At 50.2% G+C, this 22,935-nt stretch overlaps 1 protein-coding gene and 2 long non-coding RNA genes across 5 annotated transcripts in view; 1 reads left to right on the top strand and 2 right to left on the bottom strand.

The window, feature by feature from the left end:
* MDGA2 (MAM domain containing glycosylphosphatidylinositol anchor 2) overlaps positions 1 to 22,935 on the top strand; it is a 422,386-nt gene that overhangs the window by 169,165 nt on the left and 230,286 nt on the right. The window lies entirely within an intron of this gene.
* LOC307208989 overlaps positions 1 to 22,935 on the bottom strand; it is a 139,274-nt gene that overhangs the window by 104,343 nt on the left and 11,996 nt on the right. The window lies entirely within an intron of this gene.
* On the bottom strand, positions 14,061 to 14,505 carry LOC307208842. Of its 2 annotated transcripts, none has more exons than XR_013835250.1 (3): positions 14,303 to 14,505; positions 14,187 to 14,214; positions 14,061 to 14,098 (listed from the first exon to the last, which is right to left on the bottom strand). It is a non-coding gene; the product is annotated as an uncharacterized lncRNA (long non-coding RNA). The 2 variants fall into 2 exon arrangements; XR_013835251.1 differs by lacking the exons at positions 14,061 to 14,098; positions 14,187 to 14,214 and adding exons at positions 14,106 to 14,178; positions 14,241 to 14,268.

Raw genomic sequence — 22,935 nt, 5'->3', positions numbered from 1 at the left:
CTTCTTGAACTGTGGTGCCCAGAACTGGACACAGTACTCCAGGTGAGGTCTGACCAGAGCAGAATACAGTGGCACTATTACTTCTCTTGATCTAGATGCTATACTCCTATACACCCTGCTTCTGGGGTGTGTGGGGTGTTAGGGGATATGCTGTGCTTCTTCTGGGGTAGTTTGGTTCCCACCCTGCACTCAGCTCTCACCTGTGGCTCCTAGAAGCTGCTCTCACCTGTGGCTCCTAGAAGCTGTCAGCAGGTGACAGCGGCCACACCTGGAGAACAGCTTTGACTGGCTGGCTAAACCAGGCAGAGGTAGCCGATGGGTCTCTAACCCTTGATACGTTAGGGCAGGTATCCCTAAACTCGGCCCTCCAGATGTTTTGGGACTACAACTCCCATCAGCCCTGACCACTGGTCCTGTTAGCGAGGGATGATGGGAGTTGTAGTCCCAAAACATCTGGAGGGCCGAGTTTAGGGATGCCTGCATTAGGGACCCCCTGTGTGCGAAAACAGGGGTGAGAGTGGACAAGACCAACAGGGGGTGCAATGGTTAAGAAGGTGGATTTTGCATGTGCTATAGAGGGAAGTGAGAGGCAGATGGGGTTTGTCCACCTGGGAAGGGAGCCCATGTAGGCAGGGCCGGATTTAGGTTTGATGTGGCCCTCAGCTACTGAAGGTAATGGGGCCCTTTCTATGTCCCGCTGCCCTTTGTCAACAATAAATGGTCGCTGTTTTTTATGTTGAATATATGCACAGTCTAGGACCCTCGTACATATGGGACCGCCTCTCCCAGTATGCCCCATGGAGGACCTTAAACAGCAACACCCTAGAGGTCCCGGGCACTAAGGAAGTCAGATTAGCCTCAACCAGAGGCAGGGCCTTTTTAACACTGGCCCCGGCCTGGTGGAACGCTCTGTCTCATGAGACCAGGGCCCTGCAGGATCTGATTTCTTTCTGCAGGGCCTGTAAGACAGAGTTGTTCCACCTGGCCTTTGGCTTGGAATCAACTTGATCCCCTGCCCCTCTTCCCATTTTCCTTTCTTCTCCTGTGATGAAACCCCTATTTGAGGACTTCCCTGGCTTTTTTCTGTCCCACGTAGGACCAGTCTGGATAGTTGGCCTTGGTGAAGACTTGACGTTTTCATCCCCCCAAAAGTTTTTGATTTGAGTTTTTGGCTGGGGAGCGTGGAGTATAAATAATATATTATTATTATTATTATTATTATTATTATTATTATTATTGTTATTATTTGTTATTATTATACTGAATATATGCTATATGTTTATTTATGGACCCAATAGATATCTCAAGCCATTTGCACATAACAAAAATATGTATTTTATCAGCCAGTCCATGCAGAATGTATACACCGTATATATGGAAAGTAGCAAACTTTGAGGGAGCAGGTGGGGCCCATGACTTACATCACAGGAGCCCACACAACACAAAACATGGCTGCTGTAGGTAGGTTTTGTTTTATTTGTTTTTTATCTTATATTTTGGAAATGGACATCCAGTTGCTTTTTCCCCTTCAATTTTTTGGGGGCCCCCAAGAGAGTGGCTAGTAGTGATGTATGGAAGTGAGAGCTGGACCATAATGAAGGCTGATCGCCAAAGAATTTTGAATTCTGGTGCTGGAGGAGACTCTTGAGAGTCCCATGGACTGCAAGAAGATCCAACCTCTCCATTCTGAAGGAAATCAGCCCTGAGTGCTCACGGGAAGGACAGATCCTGAAGCTGAGGCTCCAAGACTTTGGCCACCTCATGAGAAGAGAAGACTCCCTGGAAAAGACCCTGATGTTGGGAAAGATGGAGGACACAAGAAAAAGGGGATGACAGAGGACGAGATGGTTGGATACTGTTCTTGAAGCTACCAGCATGAGTTTGACCAAACTGTGGGAGGCAGTGGAAGACAGGAGTGCCTGGTGTGCTCTGGTCCAGGGGGTCATGAAGAAGCGGACACGACTAAATGACTAAACAACAAGAGAGTAGGGCCCTAAGCTAGAGCTTGTTTAGCTTATACGTAAATCCGGCGCTGCATCTAGGAGAAGGCAGACTCTGACCCAAAACCTCCACTGCCTTGTAGGACATCTTTGGGAACCCCACAAAAATCCCCAAGATGTTTGGATGTCGTCTTGTACGTCTCCTTCCAGCAACTTCTGCAGCCAAACTGGTGTTTGTATCTCTCTCAGCCCACCCACCTCAACCCTGTCCCTTCTTTCCAGGGCCAAATCAAGACCTTTTGAGGCCGTAAGCACTTAAGAGATTTTGGCACCCCATATACATCTAATTCAAAATATGAACAATAATAAACAGCAGTGCTCCCCCCCTAAAAATAAATAAATGTCAAGGGGTTCTCTCATTTTGTCTCAAGAAAATCACCACTTTATACTTCCAGTCAGGGGAAATAAATACAGTAAATGGACAAAAGTACAAAGATTCACAAAAGGTTTAGGGGTATGTGTACCCCTGCGTCCCCCCAGGAAAAAAAAGCACTGATAAACAGCAAAAAGAAATTTCATTTTTCGAAATGGAACAAAACCTACAATGAGATGGAAAATAATGTTTATTATTGTATACTTCCACTTTATATCTGGAAAATTTTTTTCTCCTTTTTTCTAATTTCTGTGGTGCCTGCCTTGCCCCTCTTTCTCTCTCCCTCTCCTCTCTCCTTCCTTCCTTCCTTCCTATCTCTCTTTTCCCCTCTTTCCCCCCCTCTCTGATTTATTTCTTTATTTCTTTCCCCCTGCTTTGCATGGAGGTAGCCCGCAGTTGTGATTACTGCATTACAAGTTGATTAGCAGCTATTACTGCCACAGTGGGGAAAGCGAGAGTCATCAGCATTAGCAGGGAAAGTGAAATTCCATAATGAGTCGGAGAGGCTGTGGGCCCTGGAGCGGGGGTGGGGTGGGGCAGAGAGAAAAATGCTGAAATGCGCTTGCACATTTCTCTCCCATTCTTGGCCTCGTCTCCCAAAAACTGCCGGTTTGGAGCGCCTCAGCACTGCAAGGGAGGGGGTTTCGGTGCTCAGTGCTCCCTGCTAAACAACCATTTTTATGCAGCCCCTAATATAGATGATGCATCAGCTGAACTATCTGCTTGCTGCATCCCGACGGAGATACAGTGGTACCTTGGTTCTCAAACGCTTTGGTTCCCAAACGCCAAAAACCCGGAAGTAAATATTCCGGTTTTCGAACCTTTTTCGGAAGCCGAACGTCCGATGCGGATATCGGCTATTGTTTCCAGGGCGCCTGCACCAGTCAGAAGCCACGCCTTGGTTTTCAAACATTTCGGAAGTGAAACGGAATTCCGGAACAGATTCAGTTTGGTGCTCCCCACCCCCATATATTTTGCGTTTTTGTTTTTGAGACTTTTTCAGTTCATTTGCTTTTCTGACTGTGTGGAACCCAGTTCAGCTACCGACTGATTCTGTGACTGCAGAAATGGATAGAAGCCCCCCCATCCAAAGAGTGACTATCATTTAATTTGAATTTTTATCATCTACAATACTGTCTTATTTATTTATTTTATAGTACAGTACATTGATTATTGCTTTCATTACTATCTTGTTAGATAGTAAAATTCATGTTAAATTGCTGTTTTAGGGGTTGTTTTTAAAAGTCTGGAATGGATTTATCCGTTTTGCATTACTATTTACAGGGAAATGCACCTTGGTTTTGGAACGCTTTGGTTTTGGAACGGACTTTTATCATTTAATTTGAATTTTTATCATCTACAATACTGTCTTGTTTATTTTATAGTACAGATTATAGTACAGATTACAACGCAGGTGGCGCTGTGGGTTAAACCACAGAGTCTAGTGCTTGCCTATCAGAAGATCGGCGGTTCGAATCCCTGCAGCGCTCATCTCACTTTATTGGCTGAGGGAGCCGGCGTACAGCTTCCAGGTCATGTGCCCAGCATGACTAAACTGATTCTGGTGAACCAGAGCAGCGCACGGAAACGCCGTTTACCTTCCTGCCAGAGCGGTACCTATTTATCTACTTGAACTTTGACGTGATTTCAAACTGCTAGGTTGGCAGCAGCAGGGACCGAGCAACGGGAGCTCACCCCGTCGTGGGGATTCGAACCGCCGACCTTCTGATTGGCAAGTCCTAGGCTCTGTGATTTAACCCACAGCGCCACCCGCGTCCCATAGAGGGAAGTCATAGTCCCGTTCTATTCTGCCTTGGTCAGACCACACCTGGAATACTGTGTCCAGTTCCGGGCACCACAATTTAAGAAGGACATTGACAAGCTGGAAGGTGGGCAGAGGAGGGTGACCAAGATGATCAAGGGCCTGGAAACCAAGCCTGATGAGGAGCGGTTGAAGGAGTTGGGTCAGAGATAAAAGACTGTCAGACCCCACCCCAGGTTGCGGGAGCAACACTGCTATTTGCTAGAACCTGCCTGAGATCCTGTGCCTGTCTTTGCCTGGTTTCCTGCCTCGTGTCCTGGCTTGACTCTGTCGGACTGACTCCCAGCGGAACCTTCGGATTCTGGACAGGTCCTGGACCGCGTGACTTGGGTTAACCCCCAGGCCCAGCACACACTGGCCTGATCCAGCAGGTTCCCCTTGAGTCCTTACCAGGGCTGGATTTAGGTTTGATGAGGCCCTAAGCTCCTGAAGATAAGGGGGCCCTTTCTATGTCCAGCTGTCCTTAGCCAACAACAAATGGTCGCTGTTTTTTGTGTTGAATATATGCTATATGGTAATTTATGAACCCAACAGGTATCTCAAGCCATTTGCACATGTTGCCATGCAACCAGTCCATGCAGAATGTCGGCACCCTTTATATAAAGGTAAAGGTACCCCTGCCCATATGGGCCAGTCTTGACAGACTCTGGGGTTGTGCGCCCATCTCACTTAAGAGGCCAGGGGCCAGCGCTGTCCGAAGACACTTCCGGGTCACATGGCCAGCGTGACATCGCTGCTCTGGCGAGCCAGAGCCGCACACAGAAACACCGTTTACCTTCCCGCTGGTAAGCGGTCCCTATTTATCTACTTGCACCCGGAGGTGCTTTCGAACTGCTAGGTTGGCAGGCGCTGGGACCGAGCAGCGGGAGCGCACCCCGCCGCAGGGATTCGAACCGCCGACCTTTCGATCGGCAAGTCCTAGGCGCTGAGGCTTTAACCCACAGCGCCACCTGCGTCCCTACCCTTTATATAGAAAGGAGCAAACCAGTGATATTTTAGGGAGCAGGCTAGCAGGCGGGGCCCATGACCTCCATCATAGGTGCCTACGCAACACAAAACACTGTTGCTGGATGTAGGCTTTATTTTATTTGTTTTTATCTTATATTTTGGAAATGGATATCTGGGTTCCCCCCCCCTTTTGGGGGGGCAAGAAAGTGGGGCCCTAAGCTATAGGTTGTTTAGCTTATATGTAAATCCAGCACTGGTCTTTATGCCCTTCCAGCCAAGCCCGCTTCAAATATTGACAATGTATTTCGGTTCAGCATTTGCATCCTTCCATACGTAGTTAATTACACCTGACTCCTTGCTTAGCGCCTCGGACTGCGCTAACAAGGTTTGCGCGCCATTATTCTCGAAGCGCCATTAGGGAGGCTGTCTTTTATAGATTTCACTTTTATTACATGCACCGCTAATGAAGGCATAATGCAATTATGATGGACCGAGTCCCAGGGAAAATTGTTGCCAATTGGGTTTGGCACAAAATAATAAATTGCCTTTGGATCGAGTGGTAGGTTTGGGGAATAAAAAGAGGGACCCTTTTAGGCATCAAAATAAGGCCGGTTATAAGTTGAACAAGGAAATTAGATTTAACAGGAGCAAATCAATTTGCGGCATAAACTAACACAATAGCTATATACAAGCTGGGACTCCATTTTTGGGGGTGGGGGTGGGGAGGATGTGCAGTGACTTTATTCTTATTTTATTTTTTGCAGAGGAAATTTGTTAGATGAATTAGTTGTTTGTCCCTCCTCCCGCCTGATTGTTTTCCCCAATTACATTTCCTTATAGATTCTTAAAGCGAACAAGCATTTTTGCTAATGGTTGTTCCTCTAAGGAAAGTTGAATTGGATCACTAAGTAGGAGAGTCATAAAGATTCGTCTCTAAACACCAGAGGTGCCTGTTCAGCAGCAGAAAACTGCCAGGTCTGAAAAAAAATTATAAGAATTCTCAAGCCTAGCAAGGACTGCTGAAAAATGGGGTGGTGTTTATAGAACCATAGAATCACAGGAAAATTGGGGTCTCCAGGGCTTTTCTCGTCCCATCCCCTGCCAAGGATGGGAGTCTTCAGGATCAGGCCCCAGACTAGGTTCAGATGCCACCAGAGGCAGAGGATCCGGTGCGGACTGAGACTCCTCCAGCTCTGAGTCCGAGCCCAAGTCCCAGGCCATCACACAGCGGAACACCAAGTGCAGAATCCCGTCTCCCAGCAGCCAACCAGATGGCTCTAGGAAGCCCCCCTGATTATGGGCTGTGCTGGCTGGACTGGCAAGCGTTGTGACCAGCTGAATCCGAGAGATATCATTGGGTTAGGTCCCAGTCTTACCTATCGATCTGTGCTTGAGCTGCCATTTGTGCATTGCAAGGGGTATGACCAGATGACCCCCAGGCTCCCTTCCAACTCTACGATTCCATGATCCTCCTGTTCTGAAGGAAGGCTCCGTGTCGCCCGCATCCCTGCCGCTTCTTCCGAGCGAGAGGCCTGCTCTCGGCGAAGATGCTGATGCGCAGTTAGGAAGGAGCATCTTCCTTTGTATCCCAGCAGTAGCCTAGAGAGGAGGGCTATATTTAGCACAGCCGATCCTTGAGCTTTGCAGGGCTGGTTAGCAACAAGCAGCAAGCCAGCGAGAAGCGAAGCTGGTGTACACTAACATTGCCCAAAGGCTCTTGCTGCATGGATGGCGTCGGCTGCGCAAGGAAGGGCTGGGGGGGGGGGGGCGGCTCGCTGGCCAGTGTGGGGTGGGAGCCGGTGCTGGGCCTCGGGGCAGCCAGCTGAAAACTCCTTCTTCCACCCCGTCTCCTAGAAGCACAGACGGCAGATGGGCAAGGCTCATCCACAGCAGCAGGGAATGGGGCCCGAGATGCAGGCCCATGCGGCTGGCGCTGTGATATAGACCACTGAGCCTCTTCGGCTTGCCGATCGGAAGGTTGGCGGTTTGAATCCCCGCGATGAAATGAGCTCCTTTTGCTCTGCCCCAACTCCTGCCAACCTAGCAGTTTGAAAGCACACCAGTGCAAGTAGATAAATAGGTACCGCTCTGGCAGGAAGGTAAACAGTTATTCCGTGCGCTCTGGCACTTGTCATGGTGTCCCGTTGCACCAGAAAGGGTTTAGTCCTGCTGGCCACATGACCCAGAAAGCTGTCTGTGGACAAACACCGGCTCCCTCGGCCTGAAAGCGAGATGAGCGCCACAACCCCAGAGTCGCCATTGACTGGACTTAACAGTCCAGGGATCCTTTACCTTTACCTGCAGGCCCATGCCAAATCAGCTTGGTGCATCTTGCCCTCCCCTGCTCTGGGAGCATCTTGCCCTATCTCTGCTGGAGAATTCCTGTTCCGAATGTAGGTTGAGCAAATCCTTGTCTCCTAGGACAAGGGGAAGGGTTCTGTTAAGTTGTGGGTTGACATAGCAGACGACACAGCGATTTCTCCAAGTAGCTCTTTATTCTTGTAAGCTGGAATAGAACTGCCTGCAAACAGCTCAGCCGGCCTGCTTTTATAGGCAGCCGGCTGTCAACATTGTAACAACAACAGCCCAGAGTTCCCGCCTAAAATAACTGACGTGGACCTGAGGGAAAACTATCTACAGACCTGAGTGAAAACTATATACAGTATCCCCCTGCTGGCCCAGGGTGAAACTTCACTACATAACACCCCTCCCCACCGAGATAAGGCGTTAGTTACAATCGTAATGGTTTCCTTATATACAGCACTACGCGTAATGGTTCAATTAGGCACAAAAGCATATCGGTTACATTTCCCATACTTAGACCAACAGTGATACATGTCCAACAACATAGTCCTTTAAATAAGTTGGGCGCTTGGAAACTCTGCCAGACCGCCGGGGACTGGTAGCCAAGTCCGGAGGGCCACACAGTTCTTGCTGAGGCTGTGGTGCGACCCTAGGTGGCGTTGGAACCAACTCCCCTGGATCCGCTGCTGTGGGTGGAGCCTCCGCAAGTGGAGTGGTCTGAGTCTGTGGTAAGTCTGGCAGACCCTCTGAAGCGGCTTGGTTCGGCTCCACGCTGGCAGTTTGCGAGGGAGGTGTAGGTGGGGCCTCGCCATCTGTACGTGTCTCTTCTGGAGCCGCAAGCGTAGTTGGGGGCACCTCGGTAGTGTCCAAGTCCCCAACCCTGCGCCTAAGCTGGTCTATGTGCCGTCACCACAAGCGTCCGTCTTCGAGTGCCACCTGGTACGAGCGAGGTCCAGTGACTTCCACTACTGTGGCTGGTACCCAAGGAATGTCCCCCACATAGTTCCGGGCAAAGACCTGGTTTCCTGGGACAAATGACCGTGGCGCGTTGGCACAGCCTGGGGGTTCAGCCACGGCAAAGTCCGGGTGTAGCCGGTCGAGCGGTGACCTGAGGCGGCGGCCCATAAGCAGTTCAGCAGGACTCCGCCCTGTGGCCGCATGAGGGGTGATGTGTTGCATGAACAAGTATTCGGTGACCCACTCATGCCAGTCTCCCCGGTCCAGGCGCGCCAGTGCCTCTTTTGCCGAGCGCACCATTCTTTCCGCTTGCCCGTTGCTGGATGGATGAAAGGGTGCCGTTAGGGCATGGCGGATGCCCAGTCCCAAAAGATACCACTCAAACGTGCCTGACGTGAACTGCGGTCCGTTGTCAGAGACAAGGACATCAGGACACCCATGCGTTGCAAACAGGCCTCGCAGGACTCGGATGACAGCTTCGGTAGTGGTGGAGGGCATCAGGGTGACCTCCAGCCATTTGGAATAGGCGTCCACCACTACCATAAAGGTCCGGCCGTGAAAGGGGCCAGCCAGATCGATGTGCACCCTCGACCAGGGTGTCTTTGGCGTCTCCCAGGTGTGTCCCTTAGCTGCCGGTGGTGCAGGCCTCGACTCTTGGCACGCTTGACAGGCGGACACCCAGGCAGTGATGGCATCGTCCATATTAGGCCACCAGACGTAACACTGAGCCAACGCCTTCATTTTGACAATTCCCGGGTGGCCAACATGCAGAGCCTCCAGGACGCGCTGACGGAGTCCCTGGGGAATCACGACGCGGTCTCCCCACAGCAGACAGCCGCGATGAGCTGAGAGTTCATGTTGTCTGGTTGCGAAGGGCTGGAACTCCAATGCAAAAGGCCCTTGTGGCCACCCCCTCCACACCCAGTTGAGCACCCGGCTGATGGTGCGATCCCGGGCAGACGCGGAGGCCACAGTGGCAGCCGATACAGGCGCTGCCGGAAGATCCTCAATCAGAAGGAGCGATGAAGCTGGAGCCGGGTCTTCCACAAATGCTGGAAGAGGGCAACGGCTGAGGGCGTCGGCATGGCCCATCGATTTCCCCGGGCGATGGATGAGCCAGTAGTGGTAGGCAGCCAGGAAAACAGTCCATCGCAGCATGCGTGGCGAGAGGACCGGTGGAGTTGGACGATCACCGGCGAGGAGGCCCAGGAGTGGCTTGTGGTCAGTGATGAGGTCAAAAGTCCTGCCATAGAGGTATTCATGGAACCTCTTCACTCCAGCCACAAGTGCCAGTGCCTCCTTGTCGAGCTGGCTGTAATTCCGTTCCATCGGAGATAGCGTCCTGGAAAAGTAGGCGAGCGGTGCTTCTCTTCCATCTGGAAAACGGTGACTAAGGACAGCACCGATGCCAAAAGGTGAGGCGTCGCAGGCAAGGACCAGCGGCCTGGATTCACTGTACTGTACCAGCACACTGTCTGATGAAAGGAGAGCCTTGACCGTGTTGAAGGCCGCCGTCTCCCGATGACCCCAGGCCCAAGGCGTCTTAGTGCTAAGGAGTCGGTGAAGAGGCTCAGCCACTGTGGCTTTGTGGGGCAGGAACATGTTATAAAAGTTCAGCAGCCCCAGAAACGCCTGCAACTCCGTCTTGTTCTTTGGGGTGGGGGCCTGCTGGATAGCGCGGATCTTGGATGTGGTCGGGTGAAGGCCGGAGGCATCGATAAGATAGCCCAGGAACTCTACCTGTGGAACGGTGATCTGGCACTTCTCCCTCTTTACCTTGAGCCCGGCCTCTTGGAACCTGGTCAGCACGGCACGGAGGCGCTCAAACAGCTGCTGGTGTGAGTCTGCAGACACCAAGACGTCATCAAAATATGGTACCACGCCCGGAAGCCCTTGCAGGAGACGCTCCATAAGGCTTTGGAAGATGCCAGGAGCCACACTTACCCCGAACTGCAACCGGCGGCAACGGAATGCCCCCCCGGTGGGTGACGATCGTCTGGGCTTCAGCAGTGGCATCATCGACTGGCAGTTGTTGATAGTCTTGGGCAAGGTCCAGCTTAGCGAAGACCTTACCCTCACCCAGGGAATGCAGCAGGTGCTGGACAACAGGAACTGGATAAGCGTGCTGCTGAAGTGCTTTGTTGATCGTGCACTTGTAGTCAGCACAGATTCTCACCGACCCATCTGGCTTGACAGGCGTGACGATGGGGGTTTCCCACTTGGCATGGTCAACCGGCTCCAAAACTCCTTGGGCGATCAGTTTGTCCAGTTGTTCGTCCACCTTAGCCTTGAGAGCAAAGGGAACCCGGCGTGGCTTTAGCTTGATGGGGGCGACTTGTGGATCAAGGCTAAAGGAGATGGGCGTACCTGTATATTGCCCCAAGGTGCCGTCAAAAACCTCGGCAAAGTCTTTGACCAGACCCTCAGTCTCTGCGTTAGAGATGCAGTTGATGCCGGTGACTTCCAGGCCGAGGGCATCAAACCAGTCTAGCCCTAGGAGGCTTGGCCGCTGACCTTCGACCACCACCAATCGGAGCAGGCCCGAAAAATCCTTGAAGGCGATCCGGAACCGGCCAACGCCTACCATGGGAATGTCGTTTCCCTGGTAGTCTCTCAGGTGTACGCGGTGAGAGTCGAGTTGCCTTTTGGACACTCTGGGTACCAGTCTTTTGATGGTGCTCCATGACACGATGGACAGGGCAGACCCGGTGTCAATCTTCATGTCACATGGAGCTCCTTCAATGAGCACCGTGACGTTCAGCTTGCGTCGCGTAGGCGAGTCGGTTTGGCCAATCGTGGTTCCAGACGGGCAGCGGCAGTTGGTGAGAGCGAAACAACTTTCCTTGGCAGACTGGAGTGAAGACTTGGACTTGCGAGTCGATGAAGGGGGGGTGTCAGACGGAGCCGATTGGCAGACCTTAGCGATGTGGCCCCTTCTGGAACACTTCCTACAGATGGCGTCTCTGAATCGACACTTGGCACGGGAATGGTTGCCTCCGCAGCCGGCACATTCCGGTTGGCCCTTGGACTTCTGTTGGAACTTCCTGCGCTCCCGCTTTGTCTGGTGCACGTCATCGTCTTCACTGGAGGATGCCTCATCACTGCTGGCCTCTTCATGATGCACTGGAACTGGCTTCCTAGCAAGACGCGGGCTGCTGGACTTGCGGATCTCCTGGGCGGAGCGTTCAGCAGCTTCTGAGGCCACAGCCTCCTCAATGGCTTTCTGTAGCGTGAGGTCTGGCTTGGCGAGGAGACACCGTTGCAGATGGATGTCCCGGACCCCGCAGACGATTCGATCCATCAGGGCATCGTCTAAGTCTCGGAACTCGCAGTGCATTGCAGCCTGTCGCAGGGCGGTGGTGTAGTTGTTGATTGACTCCCCCTCTGCCTGGTTCCGGTGGTAGAATGCATGGCGGGCAGCAATCTTGGACGGCTTTGGTGCGTAGTGGTTGCGGAGCTTCTCTTGGATCGTGTCCCATGGTGTTGCCTGGACTGCTTCAGGCGCAACCAATGCTCGGGCCGGTCTCAAACACCTCAGGTCCACAGAGGCTGAGGAATAGGCCCCGCTTCCGATCCATTGATACTGCTGTCAGCTCGTTGGCTTGGAGGTAGCAGTCGAACCGAGCGAGGTAGGAGTCCCATGATTCAGAGGCTGGCGCAAACGGCGGTAGAGGCACAAGTGAAGCCATGATTCCAATGCCGGTGTGAAGGGCGATGGATGGAACACAGTGCTCTTAGCCAGAATAGTCAGCTCTGAATTGGTTCTGTCCAGTGATTTCGCTCAGTGATTTCGCTCTGTGATTCAGCTCAGTGATTCAGCTCAGTTCAGAGGCTGGCCGCATCTGGCTGTGCTCTGATGTCCATCCATCCCATCCTCGTCGCCAGTGTTAAGTTGTGGGTTGACATAGCAGACGACACAGCGATTTCTCCAAGTAGCTCTTTATTCTTGTAAGCTGGAATAGAACTGCCTGCAAACAGCTCAGCCGGCCTGCTTTTATAGGCAGCCAGCTATCAACATTGTAGCAACAAGAGCCCAGAGTTCCCGCCTAAAATAACTGACGTGGACCTGAGGGAAAACTATCTACAGACCTGAGTGAAAACTATATACAGTATCCCCCTGCTGGCCCAGGGTGAAACTTCACTACATAACAGGTCCAATGATTAAGGTTACCAGATTATTTTCAATGAATCTGGGGACACTTTGATTAATTAATTAATTAATTAATTACTACACGTTTGGGACGTTGATGCTGCAGTGATGGCGGTGGCAGAGGGGCTGCCGCCGCTTTGACCTCAACCGCCACGTTTCCCCTTCCTCCGAGGCTTCTGTCTCCTTTCTCCATGAGCCTGGGCAGCCCCTGAGTTGTTGGTTCTTCGGTGGTGGTGGTGCGCGGTGGGTCACGCATGGAAGGCGGAGAAGGAGGGCCTCCCTTCCCATCGGAGCAGCCCCAATCCCTTTCCTACCTGTGTGACACTTCCTTTCAGAGCAGCCCCACCCCAACTCCTACTTGCGTGCAAGCAGGAGGGAGCAGGGGTCTCTCAGCCAGTGCTATGCCTCCCTTCCTATTGGAGCAGCCCCAATCCCATTCCTACCTGTGTGACACTGCCCTTCAGAGCAGCCTCATCCCAAATCCTGCTTGCATGCAAGCAGGAGGGGGCGGGGATCCCTCAGCTGGGAAGGGAGGCTTCCCATTGCCTAACTGAGAGATCCCTGCCCCCTCCTGCTTGCACACAAGCTCTGATAGGCAGCGTGAAGCCTCCCTTCCCAGCTGAGAGATCCCTGCTCCACAGGAGTTGTGAGGCTGCTCCGATAGGCAACATGAAGCCTCCCTTCTCAGCTTAGCTGCTGGGGTCAGGGAAGGTGGAGGCTGCCCGGAAGCTGCATCTGAGAGCCCCTGCACCACCAACACATGGGGACTTCCCAGCAGCTCCTGAAGCCAGCCAGAGCCAACTGCTCCGGGCTGCTGAGACTGCCGTCGCTGCATTTCCTGGGGACATTATATGAAATCCGGGGACATTCCGGGGATGGAATTTGTCCAGGGATGTATTCGCAAATCCGGGGACTGTCCCCGGGAAACGGGGACGTCTGGTCACCCTACCATAACTCACTGGTAGAGCATCTGTAGTGGTAGAGCATCTGTCTTGCAGGTCTCTTTTTCAGTTCCTGGCATCTGCCTCCGTGGTGGGAGGCAGCAATGTTTCTGAATTCCAGTTACCAGAAACCACCAGAGAGGGCTCTTGTGCTCAAATCTTGCTTGTTGGTTTCCCGCAGGCGTTTGGGTGTCCACTCTGAGCATAGGATGCTAGACTGGACGGGTTTTGGTCTGATGTAACAGCTGGGCTGTTCCTCCTCCACCGCCACTGGCCTGATCCAGGAGGCTCATCATATGGTCTTATCATAGACTCCTAGGACTGAAGAGTTGGAAGGGACCTTGCGGGTCATCTAGTCCAACCCTCTGCAGTGCAGGAATCTCAGCTAAAGCATCCATGACAGATGGTCATCCGACCTCTGCTTAGAAACCTCCAAGGAAGGAGAGTCCTCAACCTCCTGAGGGAGACTGTTCCACATGTCACCATATATATATATATACATACATACAGTGGTGCCTTGCAAGACGAAATTAATTCGTTCCGCGAGTCTCTTCGTCTTGCGTTTTTTCGTCTTGCGAAGCACGGCTATTAGCGGCTTAGCGGCTTAGCGGCTATTAACGGCTTAGCGGCTATTAACGGCTTAGCGGCTATTAGCGGCTTAGCGGCTATTAACGGCTTAGCGGCTATTAACGGCTTAGCGGCTATTAACGGCTTAGCGGCTATTAGCGGCTTAGCGGCTATTAACGGCTTAGCGGCTATTAACGGCTTAGCGGCTATTAGCGGCTTAGCGGCTTAGCGGCTATTAACGGCTTAGCAGCTTAGCGGCTATTAACGGCTTAGCGGCTTTAAGAAAAAGGAAACAAACTCGCAAGAACTCGCAAGACGTTTCGTCTTGCGAAGCAAGCCCATAGGGAAATTTGTCTTGCGGAACGACTCAAAAAACGGAAAACTCTTTCGTCTAGCGAGTTTTTCGTCTTGCGAGGCATTCGTCTTGCGTCGCACCACTGTATGCAATTTCAACATAACAAATTATCAAAACAAATCATCTTCATTACCCCCCCCATTTCCCCCCTCCCCCCTCCCCAACAAACCCTCCCTCCCCCCTCCCTGCCCCCCAAGACTTCCCTCAGCTCCTCTCTCTGATTTCTCAACCCATGTTAACTTCTGCATATTATAAAATTGTATACAACCTTATATTATCTATCTACTATATTAACCCTCAACAAATTTGTGTATGTTTATTCAAAACCGGCCAAGGAGTCCAGTTCCTTTTGTTGTCTTTTTAAATAATTTGTAAAAGCTTCCCATTCTTCTTTAAAGTCACAGTTGTCCTTGTCTCGCAATTTGCATGTCAATTTCGCCAGTACTTCATAGTTCATCAATTTCTCTTGCCGCTGTTTTTTTGTCAGGGTTTCCTCATTCTTCCATCCTTGTGCAATCAAGACTCTTGCCGCTGTTGTAGCATACATAAATAAATTCTTTATTTTCCTTGGCAGGTCTTGTCCTACAATCCCTAACAAAAATGCTTCTGGTTTTTTTTATAAATGTTATTTTAAACATTTTCCTCAACTCATTATATATCATTTCCCCCAAAATTTTAAATTTCTCTGCATTCCCACCACATATGGTAAAAAGTCCCTTCCTTTTCTTTACATTTCCACATGTTATCTTGAACCCAGTCACCAGCTGCCTCTACACATGTGCAAGTGTTTTTGTGAAAGAGTTACATTGGTTGATTTAGGCAGCACAGCTATTACATACGCAGGTAGACAGACTCACTGAATGTCACATGTGAATGACTACACAACCATAGAGATTTGCACCCAGGCAGACTGAACACTCATTGAACCTGCAATTCAAGACATGTTCGATGAAGTGGATTGCAGGCTGCAAAAGCCTCTATCATAATCAATTTTTTCATCCTTAAGATCCCGCAAGACGGTTATTTCTACCTCCACAATCTACCTAAAGCTTTGGAAATTTGTCTCCAAGAGCTGCCTCACTAAGTATGAATTTTCGTAATCTAGGCCTGGAGCGTTAAATCAGGACAGGAGTGTTCTGAGTAAGCACTATCCCCCTTGCAGGCAATAATGAAGTGTAATTATCAGCATTTCTGTCAATTAAAACTGCACTTCCTGTCTCTGCTTAGACATGAAAGGAGCCTTTTATGTTTCACTTAATTGTGATCAAAGGAAGCTGTAAATATAATTTTAAAGAGGTCCTTTTATTTTCTTTCTTTGTTGCAAATTTGGCTTGCAAAATAACAATGCCCACTTTAGCAATCCTTGCTGTGATGAGGGGAGAAGCAGATTGCACAAAATCAAAAATAGCTGCGTCTGTGGCCTCTTTTCTCAACGAGGCAGCAAACCTGCCTCTCATCTTTACCATTCCAGAATGCTGGCTGAAGCTCACAGGACTGCAGAGACGTCCCATGGCCTCATCGCCACTGCCACCCCACAAGGAACCCAAGCACAAAGTCGCATGCCAACCCAAACTCCAAGTGGCAAGAGACTCTGGGGCTGCCAGCCAGGCCCTTGCCCAGAGTTCTGTTTCCTTGGAATGAAGGCCAGTGGAGAATGTGGAGCCTTTAAGATACAGTGGTAACTCTGGTTGCAAACGGGATCCGTTCCGGAGCCCCGTTCACAACCTGAGCAGAACGCAACCCACGTCTGTGCGTGTGTGGGTCATGGTTCGCTGCTTCTGTGCATGCGTGTGACGTCATTTTGAGTGTCTGTGCATGCGCAAGCGGCAAAACCCGGAAGTAACCCTTTCCGGTACTTCCAGATCGCCGTGGGACGCAACCTGAAAACGCTCAACTTGAAGCAAATGCAGCACAAGGTATGACTGTATATGCTTTTATATAAACATACAGTGGTACCTCAGGTTACATACGCTTCAGGTTACATACGCTTCAGGTTACAGACTCCGCTAACCCAGAGATAGTATCTCAGGTTAAGAACTTTGCTTCAAGATGAGAACAGAAATTGTGTGGTGGCAGTGGGAGACCCCATTAGCTAAAGTGGTGCTTCAGGTTAAGAACAGTTTCAGGTTAAGAACAGACCTCCGGAACGAATTAAGTACTTAACCTGAGGTACCACTGTATATACAACCTGAGCATAGGATGCCGGGGCTCACAGCATCAACACCTCAACAGATCTTGCTTCTCCATTAGTCGCAGTTTTGGATCCAGCACAGAGTAAGCAGATCTGTGTGTCTGCAGCTTCCAGCCTGTTCTTCTACCTCACAGCTAGATGATGGAGTTGAGGAAAGGCCCACTATCCTGGAGGGCCCCACCACTTACCGTATTGGCCCGAATATAAGCTGCACCCGGATATAAGCCACACCTTTAAAAGTGGAGGGAAGGAAAAAATACCCCAATATAAGCTGCTCCATTCCCCGCTGCTCCTGGCTAAATATGGGGGGGGGGGCTGTGCTCTCTCACTCTCTCCCTTCCCAACCTTGGGGCAGGGGATGGGGGATGTCATGCAGGGCAGGCGGTGCTTTGCCGCGCTCCTATCGCTGTTTGCCCCACGCTCCAGGCTGCATACTGTAAGGTTGCGAATATAAGCCGCACTTTAAATTTTCACGGTCAGAATTTGGAAAAAAGAAGAGTGAGGCTTATATTCAGGCCAATACGGTAGTTGTAGCTTTTGCAACCTGGCTCATCCTTTTGGGATGCCGATGAAGACACACGAGTGGCCAGCTAAGACCACTGTCTTACAAAAGAAAACCTTGTCAGACCAGCTCAGCAAACTCTTCCAATCCTCACTGGGCACAGGAGCCAAAGAATTGGGGGAGACTCAGAGCATCTTCCAGACTGACTGCCCCCATCCCAAATACCCACAATGATTTCAAGCCAAAGGCAAACGAAAACCAGGAGAGGACACCAGAAACTTCTCCATCCTAGTAGGATGTTGTTTTTGTAAAGGAAATGTAAAAAAATATCTTGAAAGACAGAAGACCTCCTTTTCTTCCCTGGGCTTCCCTTACTCCATCCACACAAGTGTCAATCAAAGGATGGAGATTTTGTCTTATACCATTTTTTTAAAGGTGCAATTAGGCATAATGACATGTTCAAATGATTACACATATGAAAACTAATTGCATAATTGTGGATCATTATGCTGATGAGGTAAATACCCAATTACCAGAAAAAGCTTCTTTCCCACCTAAAAAAAATAATCAAGGAAATTGGCAGGAACCACCCCAAAAGAGTAAGTTGAACCCCTGAGGAGATCATCAAGGTGCAAATGTTATTCACGGGGGGGGGGGGGAGAGAGACCTGAGCAGGGATTCTAGACTGACACATCCTTGAGCATTTCCAACACGTAGTTCGGATGCAGGAAGTCCCATGTTCTGTCGCAGAAGGACAGCGCTGCCAGATGAGGCCAACGACCCAACTAGCTCAGCTTCTTGTTCTCATAGGGGCCAACCAGCTACCCATTATGGGAAATCTGCAAGCAGGATTCGAAAACAAGAGCATCACTCCTCTCCCCTCCTGCGGTTTCCAGGGAGGCAGAGCACATATCCCACAACTGTCCCGTCAAATGCCAACAGTGTCCTTCAGCTCTCTATATTGGACAAACAGGCCAAACCTTACGCCAAAGAATAAACGGACATAAATCTGACATCAGGAACCACAAGACAGAGAAACCAGTAGGAGAACACTTCAATCTCCCAGGACATTCTATACAAGATCTCAAAGTAGCTGTTCTATTACAAAGGAATTTCAGAAATAGACTGGAAAGAGAAGCTGCTGAATTGCAACTTATTACCAAACTTAAAACCATGGAGAGACCTGGTCTGAACAAAGACATTGGATTCTTATCTCATTATACATGACAAAGCCATTTTTCACCTTCTCACCCCTTGCTTTTTCCTGTAAGACCTATTGCAGTCGTTAAGAGTCGTCAACAGGCTCATCACAGCTATCTGCCAATCACCCAATCCCACCACCCTTCTGAGTAATACCCCTCCCCACCTTCTCACTATATAGAAGGGTCTGGTGACTTCTGTTTCAGTGTATCTGAAGAAGTGTGCATGCACACGAAAGCTCATACCAAGAACTAACTTAGTTGGTCTTTAAGGTGCTACTGGAAGGGGAAATTTTTTTTTATTTTGTTTTGTCCCATTTTATGTGTGACATCCCGGAATCACTGAACCCAATCCCAGCTCCCGTTTGTATCTCCTGTTTTTTGGTCCAGCGCAAGTCAGCAGGGTCATGCCAGAGCTCTGGCGCACCTGCTGATGATGGCTAGAGCGCCTTTCAGACCCTCCTGACTTGGGCAAGAACTCTGAACTGGAAGGTGCGCCTCTCCTGACTTGCCAATTTTGTGGACAAAAATGTTGGAGGGTATGATAGAGCATAGCCACTGTGGCTAGTATAATAATAATAATAATAATAATAATAATAATAATAATAATAATTTATTATTTGTACCCCGCCCATCTGACTGGGTTTCCCCAGCCACTCTGGGCGGCTCCAACAAAGATTAAAAATACATTAAAATGTTACACATTAAAAACTTCCCTGAACAGGGCTGCCTTCAGATGTCTTATAAATGTCAGGTAGTTGTTTATCTCTTTGACATCTGGTGGGAGGGCGTTCCACAAGGTGGGTGCCACCACCGAGAAGACCCACTGCCTGGTTCCCTGTAGCTTTGCTTCTTGCAATGAGGGAACCACCAGAAGGCCCTCGGCGCTGGACCTCAGCAGGGTGGAGACGCTTCTTCAGGTATACTGGGCTGAGGCCGTTTAGGACTTTAAAGGTCAGCACCAACACTTCTTTGATTTGTGCTCGGTAACGTACTGGGAGCCAGTGTAGATCTTTCAAGACCAGTGTTATATGGTCTCGGCGGCCACTCCCAGTCACCAGTCTAGCTGCTGCATTCTGGATTAGTTATAGTTTCCGGGTCACCTTCAAAGGTAGCCCCACATAGAGCGCATTGCAGTAGTCCAAGCAGGAGATAACTAGAGCATGCACCACTCTGGAGAGACAGTAGTCATCTATAGCATGGGTAGGCAAACTAAGGCCCGGGGGCCGGATCCGGCCCAATCGCCTTCCCAATCTGGCCCACAGAGGGTCCAGGAATCAGTGTGTTTTTACATGAGTAGAATGTGTCCTTTTATTTAAAATGCATCTCTGGGTTATTTGTGGGGCATAGGAATTCATTCATTCCCCCCTCCCCCAATATATTCCAGCCCCCCACAAGGTCTGAGGGACAGTGGACCGGCCCCCTGCTGAAAAAGTTTGCTGACACCTGATCTATAGCCTTAACTTCCTTCATGAATTTGTTTAATCCTCTTTGAAGGCCATCCAGGTTGGTGGATTCCTGTGGCAGGGAGTTCCATAGTTAACTGAACTTAAGTTGACCGTGTGCTGCACAAAGGACTTCCCTTTATCTGGGCTGAATCTTCCAACGTCCAGCTTCATTGATGTCCCTAGTAATCTGAGAGAGGGATAACCTGCTTTTTTTTATTTTTTACTGAACGTTTTGTGTATTTAGCCATGGAGAAAAATTGCCGCCATGGCCCAGCGCACATAAAACATTGTGCTGGAATCTACCCCGCTTCTTGTTTAACTAATGCTGTGGGGTTTTCACCATGGGAGCTAGTTTAAGTAAACACTATTGTATTGCAAGAAATCAATAGTGTCTGTGCGCAAAGGACAATATAGTGGGAGGAAAGAAAACATTCAGAGAGCGTGTTCCTGGATGCTCAGTAAACTGGATTTAATTTGAAGGTGGGGGGAGGGGGCGAAGGGGCGAAGGGGCCAAAAACAGTGCCAAGGCTGCTGTAGGGAGAATGGCTGGAATAGCTCAGCACCAGCCTAGCGGTGTAGTCTCTGACACTCTCTTGTCTCCAAGGATATGAGTTCGAGTTACAGAGCTGTCAGGCAGGTCAGTGGTTCACCCCTGGCATACAGCTCGATGCATGATCCTGCTTCAGTACCTCCAGGATTATTTTGCTTGGGAAGAAAGGCTTTCAGAGGCTCAAGGAGTTTCCTTCTTGCAGGGCCAGGATATAGAGAAACGCTCCCTGGAGCCCTGAGAATGGAGAGCTGATTGCAAACCTCTCAGCAGCAGGGTGACCTCTTCCTCTGGGTCACAATTTGCAAAAGTGAGCCATTGCCCCGCAACGAAACCAGCATCACGGGAGCCAGCGTGGTGCATAGCTGTCAACTGTCTCTTATTTGGCGGGAAACTCCCTTATCCCAGCGCTGTGTCCCTGTGCCGCTGCTGTCCCTTATTGATGATGTCCCTTAAATTTCCCGGGTTTCATAGGATGCAGCTCCTCTTCCTCCCTCCTTCCCTGCCGGCCAGGGAGGAGGGAGGCTCCAACTGTGTTGCTTGGCTGCGTTGCTCACCCAATAAGGAGTCTAAGAACGACTGGGGGGTGGAGCTTGCATGCCTTGTGCCAATCAAATCAGCCGCGTTGCCTGGGGACTCGCCTTTGCTCAGCGCTTCCCAGCGGAGAGGTGACAGTGGTTTTCCTTGCTGCATTCCCTTTGCCGGGTTGCTGCGCTGTGGGAACCACCGCTTGAGGCTTCGTTTGGCTGCTGGCTGGGCTTTCTGCCTTTGGCTCGGAGGGGCTCAGAAGTTGAACATACCTGTGCCCTGAAAATCCCTTATTTTGGCTGCTGATCCCTTATTTTCGAGGCTGCTGGTCCCTTATTTTCAAATCTGTAAGTTGACAGCTATGGCGTGGTGTAGTGGTTCAGAGCGGTGGACTCGTTATCTGGTGAACGGGGTTCGCGTCTCCGCTCCTCCACATGCAGCTGCTGGGTGACCTTGGGCCAGTCACACTTCTCTGAAGTCTCTCAGCCTCACTCACAGAGTGTTTGTTGTGGGGGAGGAAGGGAAAGGAGAATGTTAGCCGCTTTGAGACTCCTTTGGGTAGTGATAAAGCAGGATATCAAATTCAAACTCTTCTTCTTCGCTGTTGCTTGGCATCCAATGAAGCTGAATGCTGGAAGATTCAGGAGAAATAAAAGGAAGTCCTTCTTCAAGCAGCGCAGAGTTAAACTTTGGAACTCCCTCCCACAGGAGGCAGTGATGGCCAGCAACCTAGATGGCTTTATAAGAGGATTAGACAATTTTATGGAGGAGAAGAGGGCTATGGATGATTACCAGCCAGGATAGCCATGTTCAGCCTCCACTCATTGAGGCACCAATATTTCTGTGTGGTGTAGTGGTTCAGAGCGGTAGTCTCGTAATCTGGGGAACCGGGTTCGCTTCCCCGCTCCTCCACCTGCAGCTGCTGGGTGACCTTGGGCCAGTCACACTTCTCTGAAGTCTCTCAGCCCCACTCACCTCACAGGGTGTTTGTTGTGGGGGAGGAAGGGAAAGGAGAATGTGAGCCGCTTTGAGACTCCTGAAGGGGAGTGAAAGGCGGGATATCAAATCCAAACTCCTCCTCCTCTTCCTCCTCCTCCTCAATATTCAGCCCTGCACCTCCCACCAGTGACTTTCCCTAGATGTGGACTTGTCAGCAAGTAACTTGGGGTCGTCAGGCAAGCAGAATGCAATGAATGCCCTTTTCTGTGGTGTATAAGATATTAGAGGTTACCGCTCACACACTTCCGCTGCGCTTTTCTGCTTGTGTGGTGCCACCTCGGTAAAACCACTTCTTACGGTTTGTAGCAGAGTTTTCCCCGGAGGCAGAGGACAAGAGCAGGAGTCAGTCGAGAGCTTCTTTATTGCTTGACTGGTTGCACAAGCATTTCTGTTACTATTATATACAAAATATTCACATTCCTCCTTTATCTCTCCAGCACGGTATAATCTCAGTCCAGTAATCAACAATCCTGACACAGCAAAACTCACAGTATCAGCAGCACACATTGTCTTACTTCCAACCTTGTTGTCAGCGTCCGTGCTGACAGCGTGTGTGTGTGTGTGCTTTCCTCTTGCAGAATTGCAGCCAGCAAATTCCTCCCTTTATTTGCACCTCCAGCCGACACCAGTCAAACCTAGAGTGCCACTCCTACACACTAAAGAAAATTTTGTGGGACACTGAATGCCAGGAACTAACAGCAGAGAATACATGTTCCCCTCTTTACTTTCAACTTTCTTGGGCACATGAAACTAATGAGAGCCAGTGTGGTGTTGTGGTTAGGAGCAGTGGACTCATAATCTGGGGAACCAGGTTCGCGTCTCCGCTCCTCCACATGCAGCTGCTGGGTGACCTTGGGCCAGTCACACTTCTCTGAAGTCTCTCAGCCCCACTCACCTCACAGAGTGTTTGTTGTGGGGGAGGAAGGGAAAGGAGAATGTTAGCTGCTTTGAGACTCCTTCGGGTAGTGATAAAGCGGGATATCAAATCCAAACTCTTCTCTCTTCTTCTTCTAATGATAATTATCTTGAATTTCTGCTTCTTCCCCCAAGAAAGAAGGACATTTTCGTTGGCCAGGTTTAATTCAAACCCATCAAACCTCCTTT

Source organism: Podarcis cretensis (assembly GCF_951804945.1).
Source record: "Podarcis cretensis genome assembly, chromosome: 1".
NCBI lineage: Eukaryota > Metazoa > Chordata > Lepidosauria > Squamata > Lacertidae > Podarcis > Podarcis cretensis.
The sequence above is the reverse complement of the archived record's forward strand: the minus strand, read 5'-3'. Positions and strand labels throughout refer to the sequence as shown.